Genomic DNA, 10,689 nt, shown 5'->3' with positions numbered 1-10,689 from the left:
AGAATGGTGCAGGGGGAAGGTGGGAGTCAAAGGACCTGGCTTACGTCCTGTCTTCGCTGCTCACTTAGTGATCTCAGACATCTTCTCCCCTCTCTGGGCTTCATTTTCTTCTTCATATATAAAATAAATTCATATAGGGTTGGATTACACAATCCCTCAAGTCCCTTAAGTCCCTAATAGTTCTGAAGTCTAAGGCCACTATTGACTTGGGTGTACATTTCTAGGTCTTGCCTTTTTGGATGCATAGCATATAAAAAAATCCAACTATTTTTTCTTTACTCTGAGCCCTACCTAGGCTCAAGGGAGTTAGGGAAGCTAGGTAATAGATAGAGTAGATAGACCTGAAGTCATGAAGACTTGAGTTCAAATCTTGCCTCAGACACTTAATAGCTATGTGTGACCCTTGGCAAGTCATCTACCCTCTGTTGGCCTCAGTTTTCTCATGTGTAAAAGGGGGATAGTAATAGCACCTGCCACACAAGGTGTTTGTGAGGATGAGATAATATTTACAAAGTGCTTTCGAAACCTTAAAGCTCTATATAAATGCTAGTTCTTATTATTATTAGAGATGACTTTTCATAGAGGGGTTATTCTGTTGCGGAGGCTTATGTTCTAAACCAGACGACAATGCAGAGGAAGAGAGAACCATATAACCTATTTAAATAAATAAAGCAGTTTGCATCAAGAAATGAATCATTGTCAAAATCAAGGACAATCAACTTTCAATTATGTGTAGTGAATATGATATTCCCAATGGAAAATCTCCCCACCTTCCAGCATAAACATGCTAGGTTACTACCGTTGCCTGGGATTTAGGATGATAACCTCTTTCAATATCATAGGTTTAAGTAAAACAAACTGGAAGGGAAATTTGTAGAGCCAAATAAATGTGGGAAGCCATGCAATACAGTGGAAAGAGCATTGGATTTGGAGTGAGGAGACCTGGGTTCAAATCCCAGCTCTGCCACTTCCTGTATGACCTTGGGCAAGTCACTTAACTTCTTCAGGCCTCAGTTTCCTCATCTGCAAAATGAGGGGGCAGTTGGGCTCCATAACCTCTAAGGGGTCTCCCAACCCTAGTTCTGTGATTTTAGGATTACCCACACAATTACTTTCATCTACTTACAAATTATAGAGAGCTAACTCTGTACAGATCATCTCAGATTAGAATGAGGCAACTTTTTACCGATAATACCTGTCTGTTCTAGGAATATCTGCCCAGCTATATATGGAAAGGCTCATCACTCGCTTGGTCCCAGAGTGATGAATTTTTCAGTCATATCAGTCAATCCATCAATCAACAAGCATTGATTAAATGCCCTCTCAGTCAAAGATCTTTTGCCAGTTATAGGTCATTTTGTATCCTAAGGACCATGGGACTTTTCCATTTGAATTGCAGCTAAGATCTTTTGTCTGTGTGGTCTCCTACGTTAGAAATGGGAGCTGGAATTTTCTTATTTTTCTATTTGCATCCCCAGGACTTAGCATACTTCTTTGCACATAACTTAACAAATGCTGTTTTATTTATTCATAGAAGTGTCTGTGAGGATTCCAATGGAATGGAATCAAGAGCCAACAGTCCACAGCTCTAGAGTTGGAAGTTACTTCTGAGGCAATCCAGTACAATTCTTTCATTTTCTAGATAAGGAAGCTGAGGTTCCGAGAGGTGAACTTCCCCAAGATTACAAAGGTAAAAACATCAGGGGTGGGATTTGAACTCAGGTCCTTTACCTAGCTAGCCAATGCCCCTTCCATAGTACTAAGCTGTATTGCAGTATAAGCTGTGATTATAAAGTAATGAGACCAGAAATGCCTCATTATTCTTTAGTCACACATACTACAAACATGGCCAGGTGGGTGGTGCAGGGGAGAAGGGAGGGAAATAATGAAGGAAGGAAGTGAGAGGATGAAATGTGAGGGAGCAAAAGTTGGATCTTCTAGCTCAAAATCCTGTAATTGCATTGATTGAGGATGCTTGTGCAAAAAGGATTTGTGGATTAGGGAGAGTGTTGGTTATCAAGGGCCTTTCCAACTCTAAGACCGTGCACATCTAAATCTGTAACTTAACCACTACCAAATCCAAGAACGCTACTTGTAATGATTGAATTTTAGAACATGAAGGGGTCATCTAATTCAATACCCTCATTTTTCAGATGAGGAAACTGGAATGTAGAACAGTTAGGTCACTTGTCCTGGGCCACACAGCCAGTGTGGAGGACCTGGGTGATCCTGACTTTTAAGCCTGGGCTCTTCACAGAACTTCAGGACATCCCCTTAGAGGATGCAGCATGGATGGGCAGGGGGCTAAACTGAGGTCAGAGGACCCAGGCTCATCTCCCACTTCTGATATCCTCAATGTGACCTTGGGCAAGTCAAAGTAATGACTTCATCTCTTTTTTTTTTTTAGGCAATTGGGGTTAAGTGACTTGCTCAGGGTCACACAGCTAGTAAATGTCAAGTGTTTGGTCTGAGGCCCAGTTTGAACTCGGGTCCTGCTGACTTCAGGGCCGGTGCTCTCTCCACTGTGCCAAATAATGACTTCATCTTTTTAGGCCTCATTTTCCTCTGTCTTTGCTGTGTCAGATTCTTTGTGACCTCATTTGGGGTTTTCTTGCCATCTCCTTCCCCAGTACATTTTATAGACGAGGAAACTGAAGCAAATAGGGTGACGTGACTTGTTCAGGATCACACAGCTAGTTAGCATCTACAGCTAGATTGAAACTCAGGTATTCCTGACTTGAGACCCAGTCCTCTCTTCACCGCCCCCGTGCTGCCTAGCTGCCTGGATTTTGGGGCCTTAGTAAAATTCGGAGGTTGAAAATGATCTATAAAGTCCCTTCTAGGTCTAAATTTACACATATATGATTATCGTAGCTCTTTGTTACTATTAAATAAACTAAACCATGGGTGGTTTATCAGTTAATCTCCCTTCCCCTCTCCATAAAGGGGATGGTGTCTGAATTTTACAAGCAGCTCTGGTTAGTTTACAAACCTCTTGGGCCCTCAGTATCTTCAGGCATAAAATTGGGCCAATCATTCCTGCCTCCTAACTTCTGCCTGTGCAGTGAGGATACATATTATCACAAAGCAGTAAATAGATCACATCGATAATGGTGCTTCCAAAACATATTCTTCCTAACTGGTGAAGTAGATGGTGAAAGCATCATTCCTCTCCCTTCCCCTCCCCATTTTACAGAATAGGAAACTGAGGCTCAAAGGAGTTGAGATACCAACTTTTAAGGAAATGTCAGAACCAGGACTTTTGAATCCAGGTCCTCTGACTCAGAGACCAAAGCTCTTCCCACACTAAAGTGCTGCACCTTAGAGGCTTGTGAGAGGCTTGTGAGAAAAGTAGTACATTGATCTAAGGTATTTTGCTCTTAGGTCCATGATTTTTCCTTTGCACTTTACAATGCCTGTAGTAATTTCTAACGCAGGATGTTTTCAGACTCCTGTAAGGCCTGGGGTATCTAGCTTATCAGAGTGCAGAAGTAGTTAAGTTCCAAATCTTTTGGGGGGCAGTATCTCTGGAAATCCCTCCTTAAGAAACACAAAAGGTTGGGAGAGGTTTGGAGATATTCAGGAGACTGTCCATTGCCCTCAAGACAAGGAAGTGGAGGAGGGGCCACTTTCCTGTCCAGGGAGGAGATAGTAGCAAGTCCTTCTCCTCCCCCCCTCCCCCCCATCTAGTTTCCCCGAGGATGCAGGTCATTAGTGCGCTTTTGACCCCCTCCTCTCCGTTTAAAAACCACTTGGTTCCTCGCCGTGGGAGTGGATCTGTGAGCTGGCGTCCATCAGTCAGTCAATCAGTAAGCATTTATTAATTGCCTAGTTTGTTCGAAGCACAGAGATAGAGCTGGGTTAGGGTTAGAGAAACGGAATTAGGGCTCGGGTCAGATTTAGGACGTGAGTGGGGGTGGGCATGGGGGCGGAGAGGGACTGTTGCACTGTCGAGGCAATTACAAACTCTCCGAGTCTGGCGCCTGTAGAGTTGGCATGCCCACGGTTCGTGGGACAATGATGGGCAGATGTGTGACAGCAACCCCTGGGGCCCCAGTGCGGCCCCGGGACTTTATCTGAGCGAGCCAGCGAGCGAGCTGCAAGCACCTGCTTGCTGCTCCAAGGTGGGACTGGGACTAGGGACTATGGTGGGGGAGTACCGGTGCCTCCAGCGGGGAAACAGGCGGGTGGGGTAGGGGGAAGCCGTCAGCCAGGCTGATTCTGGCCTCCGCTCGCGTGTGTGTGTGTGTTAGAGAGAGAGTGTATGTGTGTGTGTGTGTGCGAGCGTGTGAGAAAGAGGGAGAACGCAAGGGTGTGTTGTGTGTTGTGTGTCGCGCCAGGCCCAGACCGGCAGCCTGGAAATCTCGCGAGAGCGGCCTCTGGGGTGACTGTCGGGGAGGAGGGGGAGGCGCAGGAGGAGGGGAGTGGTGTCGGGGAGGTGGAGGGAGGGGGGAGGGGAAGCCTGGGCAGCACCCGGGCTCTGTGGCTTCAGGGCTCTGGGACACAGGGAGAGAGACCGAGAGAGAGAGGAGAGAAGGGAAGGGAGGGGAGGGAGGCGGCCAGCGAGCCAGGGAGCGAGCGAAAGCGCGAGGGAGCGCGCGAGCCCGCCGGCGCAGCCGCCGCCGCCGCCCGAAGCGAGGAGGGGGCGCGAGCCCGCCCCGGCCCGGCCCGTCCCGGCCCAGTCCCGGCCCAGTCCCGGCCCCCGGCCTCCTGGTCCGGGCGCAGAGCGCGAGGCGCCCGCGAGCCCGTCGGCCTCGCCGCCCCGGCCCGGCCCGGCCCCGCCCGGCGCCCGCGGCCTCCGCTCCCTTTGTGAGCGCCCCCTGGGCCGGCGGCGGCCGGTGAGGCGGCAGGGCCTCCTCGGCGCGGCCCGGCCCGGCCCGGCCCGGCCCCGGCGCCCCGCGCCTCCCCGCGCCATCTTTGCGGAGCCCGGCAGGGCTGAGGGCGGCCGCCACCCGGGCCGGGCCGGGCCCCGCCGGGCCCCGCCGCCGCCGCCGCCGCCGCGGCCCCCTCCGGCCCGCCCCTTGTCGCAGAGCTCGGGCTGGGCGGCTGCCGGGGGCGCCGGAGGGGGGGCGGTGGCTCGTCGCCGGGCCCCCTCCTCCTCCTCCTCGTCGTCGTCGTCGTCCTCGCCTCCTCCTCCGGCGGAGCAGAGCTGATCGGCTCCGGGGGGTTGCGGCTGCCCACCGCACCCCGCCCCGCCCCGCCCCAGGCCGGGCCTGGCCTGTCGCCGAGAGGGTAAGCGCGCCTGCGGGGCTCGGGGAGGGGGGTGCGGCGGGCTCGGACCCTGGGGTCGGGCTGGCAGGAGAGGCGGAGGGCGGGGGCCGGCCCGAACCGTCCGTTTCCCCTCGGGCCTCGGCGGGCGCCGATGTCCTGGAGGGGGAGGCGAGGCCGGGCCACGCCGAGGGGGAGGGTCGCCCAGGCTTCGGGGGAGGGGGCTCGGAAGCCAGCCCAGGCCTCCTTTGGCGGAGAAGGGGGGACGGGGGGGAGGACCCACGAAGGAAACCGGCACTGTCCTTACCACCCCTACCCCCACCCTGCACCCCCCCACCCCCGGCTGGGGGTCTTGGGTATGTCTTAATGAAGGTGTGTCCTACTCCAGGGGACGGGGTCGAGGTCTCCCCGCCCCAACTGTAGGTTTCAGGGCCCTTTCCTTCTCGTGGTCCCCCTCCCCTTCCTCCTCTGTCGCTGCCCGTGTGTCCATGGGAAGGGAGAATGCATCGGATTTGCTTGGATCCGCAGGCAATTCATTTCCCTCCCCCAACCCCCAGGGGCTGTACCCCTCTTTTGGAAGGGGAGCAGAAGGATGTCTCCCCACCCCCCACCCCATTCTCTGTACTGCAGTGCTGCAGAAGTCCTGGGCTGCTTCTCCACACAGAGACCCGTGTCTACACTGAAGGGAGGGGGAGCTGGGAGAGGGAGGTAATGGCGCTTCCCTTGGAGAGGTTACTCCTGCCTTTTGATCGATAACTGGGTGCCCCCCCCCACCCTTTCCCCTAGATCTGCGGTGGGGAAGTATGCCTGTGCTGGGGCTCCCAGTGCAGAGACGTTAGGGTTAGTGAGGCCCGACTCCCGTGTCAGGGTAGTTCTGCCGTTGTCTCTTATTTATTGTTTTTAGTATGAGATTGACGTCTTTGTGAGCAGGTTGGATTTGAGGCATAAATTCGAATGAGACAGCTTTGTCGTTTTCTACCCCCAGTAAGAATGACTCACTTTTTTTGTACTTAACAAGAAATTCTCCAAGACTTTAGATTTCAGGGTGACTTGTGAGGTGTTGGGTGTTCCTGGTGATTTTCTTTTTTGGGGGGTAACTGAGTCTGTAAAGTATAAAAAGATGGGAAAATTTACATAAGAGCAATCCATGTCAGAAATTATATTTCTGCCGTGAGTGCCTGTTTTTAGGAATAGCATTTACATGTCAGTTTGTCTAATTAAAATACCCTGTAAGGTCAGTTTTATTCCATATAAGAGGGTGAATTTCCCTTTTTTTCCTTTTGCTTGTTAATTTTTTTAAAAAACAAACTATCTTTGATCTGATTTTTCTGCAACACTTGTTGGTTGGCCTACCATTGTGTATTGCCCTCCATAGACCAGACATTTATTTTTAAAAGGCAAAATTAACTTTCTTAAAAACTTCTTTTGCCAAGAAAGCTGCATTGATTAATAATGATTAGTCTTGAATGTTAAGGCTGGTAATCTTTTCCCTAGCCTCAGAAGTGTTGATATTTTTGACATTTTCATATCTCCTGAATATTAAGGGCTAGGATATTTGAAAAATAGCATTCCAAGAGGAGTAAACGCATAATACACTCTCCTTTGAAAACTGCTAGAATAAAAAAAAAGATTTCCTCTGGATGTCAAGGAGTTAGTGAATTATTAATGTACTCTCTAAAATGCTACCTATAGTTAGTATTATATCTTACAAAATGTTCATGACCAGAAAAATTTGTGGTATTTTAAATGTCTTGATGTGTGATGTGTTTTGCAGTGTGAAAGCTTTTTTAAGGCAATGGAATATCAGGATGTTGTTGGCAAAGTTGATGGTAATCAGGCTGTAGTCAAAATCCAACTCGTTTTGATAGTGATCCTCATTTTAGGCAGTATATGTTGCATCAAGTGTCTCCATCCCCTAGCTACATTGAATCTACTACTCTTTGCTTTTAGTTAGCTTGGCTATCTGAAGGCCAAAAATAATTAATTGGTTTTAGTATCTCTTTTCTGAGTTCTTGATACATTGTTCAGGCAGGTTTCTCATGTAGTCTTTTTTAAATAAAAGTTTGGGACTCTGCTCAAAACATGGTACAGGCTGAAAATATGAATGAATAGGTTCAGTGAAGTTTCAGATGGGGAAGGTTACAATATAGCTCATAGTGTTGCTATAAAAGACAAACAAGGCTAGATGGACTGTAGGTCTTATGTTCTTAAATAGTTCATGAACAAAATGGCAACGTACATCACTTCCTGCTCTCCACAACTGCTTCTTTTCTCAGAATTCCCTTTTAATGACTTAATTTTTTGGCATTCTGTTATCAAACTCTCATTCAGCTATAATTCTCATGTTGTATAGATGGAAGAAACTGTAAGGATCAACTGAAATCTTAGCAAAATGTGGTTGTTGTGAGATTATCTTGAAAGGTCTGGAATATCATTTATATCCAAAAGGTTTGGTTTATTTTTAAACTTACACTGAAGTCTTTAGGTTGAAAGAATGTTTAGAAGCAGTACTGCAGGGTGGAGCACTATATCGATATCTGTAGCATGAATGAGATGAAAATAAAGTGATGGTTGTATTTTCTGAAATAAGGATTTGGGGAGAACAATGGACACAACAAAGAATTATGAATGTGTGTCACTTCTGACAAAGGGTTTAGTTGTATATATGTTTTTAATAAATGTCAAGGCAAGTATGAGGTAGGTCACTGACCCATATTGTAATGCTCTTCCACTATTAAGGAAACAACTTTTTTTGTTCACTACACACCAAAAAAAAAGCTGCACATAGTTTCCTCTTGGTTCTGCCCTTAACTAGCCACAGAGTATGTAACTCATTTTAAGAATTTATTGATTCTTAGTAAACATTAATATTTAGTAAACCTCATAGTTCAGCTGTCAGCTGTTGAAATGAATAGCTACTGGGAATGTATCAAAATCAACAATTATAAAGACATATTAAAATTTTATTTCTAGGTTGCTTTACTCTTGTTTGTTTTAACCAGGAGCCCTTTTTTTATAGGTCTGTGTTTGTCAGCATTCTCTTATAAGTGACCTCAAATAATTCACTGCAGTATCACTAATTTAAATTTGCAGAAATGAGACACTGTAAAGAGATCTTACAAGCACTTAACTTGGCAGCATAGTTCAGGGTTATGCTTGAATAAACCTAACCTCTTCCTTCTGTAAATGTTATGTAGTTCATAGAGTACAACTTGCATAAAATTGAAAATGTTGTAGTATTTCATTAAACAGAATCCTTAGAAGCTGCTAAATCAAAATACATACCTTCAAGTTCTTGTACTTGTTTTAGAAGGTCTGATGTATCAGAAAGAGTTTGAGGCCTGGAGTCAGAAAGACTTATTTCAGACATTTAGCTGAATGGCTAGCTAAGGGCCCTTGGCAAGTCATTGAAGCCTCACTTTCTACATCTTTAAAATGAGAAGATTGAGCTTGGTGACCTTGAAGGTCCTTTCCACCTTTAATTCTATAAGCTTATGATCATACTTTATTCTAAGTCTTCAGAAAATAAATACTAGGTTGAGTGAAGAAAGTATAGACCATTATGATTCAATAACACTTTTCTTGTTGAGTGAACATATTGTAATTTATATTGATGAACTTGAAGTTACATTTTAATTTAAAATTCCTGTTACTGTTCTGATTCCAAAGCTTATTTATAGGAATTAGGTTTTTAAGGGTCTAATAATGAAAATATGTACATAAGCATACCCACCACTACTTGAAATGACTATTTTGGGTACTTTTAATGACTATCAACCTAGGCTAAAAGAACCTTTTATGGTTATAATTTCCATATCATAGCATTGGTTTAGAGCTTAAAGAGGAATCTTAGAAGTCATCTATTACACCTTCCTCATTTTTTTTCTATTTTACTTTTTATTCTGAACTTAACCATAAGTTAAAATTCTGAACCAAATAGAATGAGCATTTCCATAACCATTGTGGAACAGAAAAGGATTGTGTATGAAACTGAGGATCCTTACCATGTAGAGCTTGATTTTCTTTTTGGAGCACTCTCATCTTACAAGTGAGGAAACTGAGGTCTAGAGAGATGAATTAAGTTGCCAAAGCTCCTCCAGGTAGTAGTAAATGGTAGAACCAGGCTTTAAACCAGGCTGCTCTGACTCCTGATGCAGGGCTCTTTCACTTCTGTGTCCTCTCATCAGAGTGATAAACCCCACCCTGAGATCTGATTGGGCATAAATGAGAGGGGGAGTCCTCTTTAAATTATACATGGTGCCCTGTTTTTGCCATGCCAAGAATTATGCTTTAAATAAAATGCGTATGTGGAATTCTTATGTCGCCACTTAATCATTACATTTTTCTGTTTTGTTAATTTTTAAAGGCTACCCTTTGGAGATGGGGTAGAGAGAAATGTTTCTTTTGTTAAAAGTAATTTATTTAGAACTTAATAAATATACCCATTATGTATGCATTTCAAAGACATGAAAGCACAAGAGATCAAAGTTAGATCTTTAGTTGAGGACAATGTGGTACAGTGGAAAGTGTCTCTGCCATGCAGGTGACCTTGGGCACCTATTTTACTTTATCTGTCTAGGTTTAGTCTCAGTTAAGGATTGGACTACACCTCTCATATCTCATTTAGCCCTAAAATTTATAATCCTAGGATTTAGACTATTGCTAGTCATAGTAAAATATAGGCATTTCTCAATTTAAGAGTGAGTTGTGTTCCAGAATCCCATTTGTAAGTTTCATTGTGTATTCCTGTAGAAACACTTACATGATAGTAAAGTTTGCAGGATGGTCCAAAAATGCCCCCTTTAACTTGTGCTATAGTTATGTGCTAGTACTAATGATCTTAGTTTTGAGTTTTAGGCTATAATGGTCCACATCCAGTAGGGAGAAGAATATGAAAGCTGAAAACTTCTTTTTCTGGGTGTAGGCCAGTGCTAGGCAATCCTTTCTGCCTTTTCTAGGATCAAATCCTGCTTCCAACACTGATTGTGGGATACTGGGCTGACCTTTCTGAGCTTCTGTATTCTCAAATGTAAAATTAGAGTAATAGTGATAGGATGATGATACTCCTTGATACCTTCTCCCCTAATGCACTCACTGTAGTCCAGGCCTACCCTGTCACTGAGTACCAGAGTTAAGTATTGCTCCCGTTTTTTCTTCCTTTCTCTTTTTTTCCCCCTTCCTCTCTCCCTGTCCCCAATATTATAAAAACTCCCCATTCCCTTGGTGAAGCTGATGTTGACTAAGTATTAATGGGAAAGCAGATGTCTCTCAGAGGTAGATGTGTTTAAGGGGATGATTGTTAGCTCAAATGGATCATAATTTGTGCAGTAAAACTTAAGACAACATAACAAGTGAAAAGTTTCAGACTGTATGTGTGTGTGTGTGTGTGTGTGTGTGTGTGTGTGTGTGTGTGTGTGTGTGTGTAAAGGGTGGGAGAAGTGGTGGGGGTAGATTTTTGGGCCGGTGGCTATCTTACTAGTC

The 10,689-nt window shown here is 45.4% G+C and overlaps 1 protein-coding gene across 1 annotated transcript in view; it reads left to right on the top strand.

Moving 5' to 3' along the window:
- Positions 1–5,016: 5,016 nt before the first annotated feature.
- The window catches only part of TAOK1 (TAO kinase 1), a 147,704-nt gene continuing 142,031 nt past the window's right edge, over positions 5,017–10,689 (top strand). The window contains exon 1 of the mRNA XM_020963378.2: positions 5,017–5,232. The gene's annotated coding sequence lies outside the window, so the exon portion shown is untranslated. The remainder of the gene's footprint in view (positions 5,233–10,689) is intronic.

The sequence above is a fragment of the Phascolarctos cinereus genome, unplaced genomic scaffold, assembly GCF_003287225.1.
Source record: "Phascolarctos cinereus isolate Bilbo 61053 unplaced genomic scaffold, phaCin_HiC Scaffold_5;HRSCAF=322, whole genome shotgun sequence".
Classification (NCBI taxonomy): Eukaryota; Metazoa; Chordata; class Mammalia; order Diprotodontia; family Phascolarctidae; genus Phascolarctos; species Phascolarctos cinereus.
Note: the sequence above shows the minus strand (reverse complement) of the source record. Positions and strands in the feature narration are given on the sequence as shown.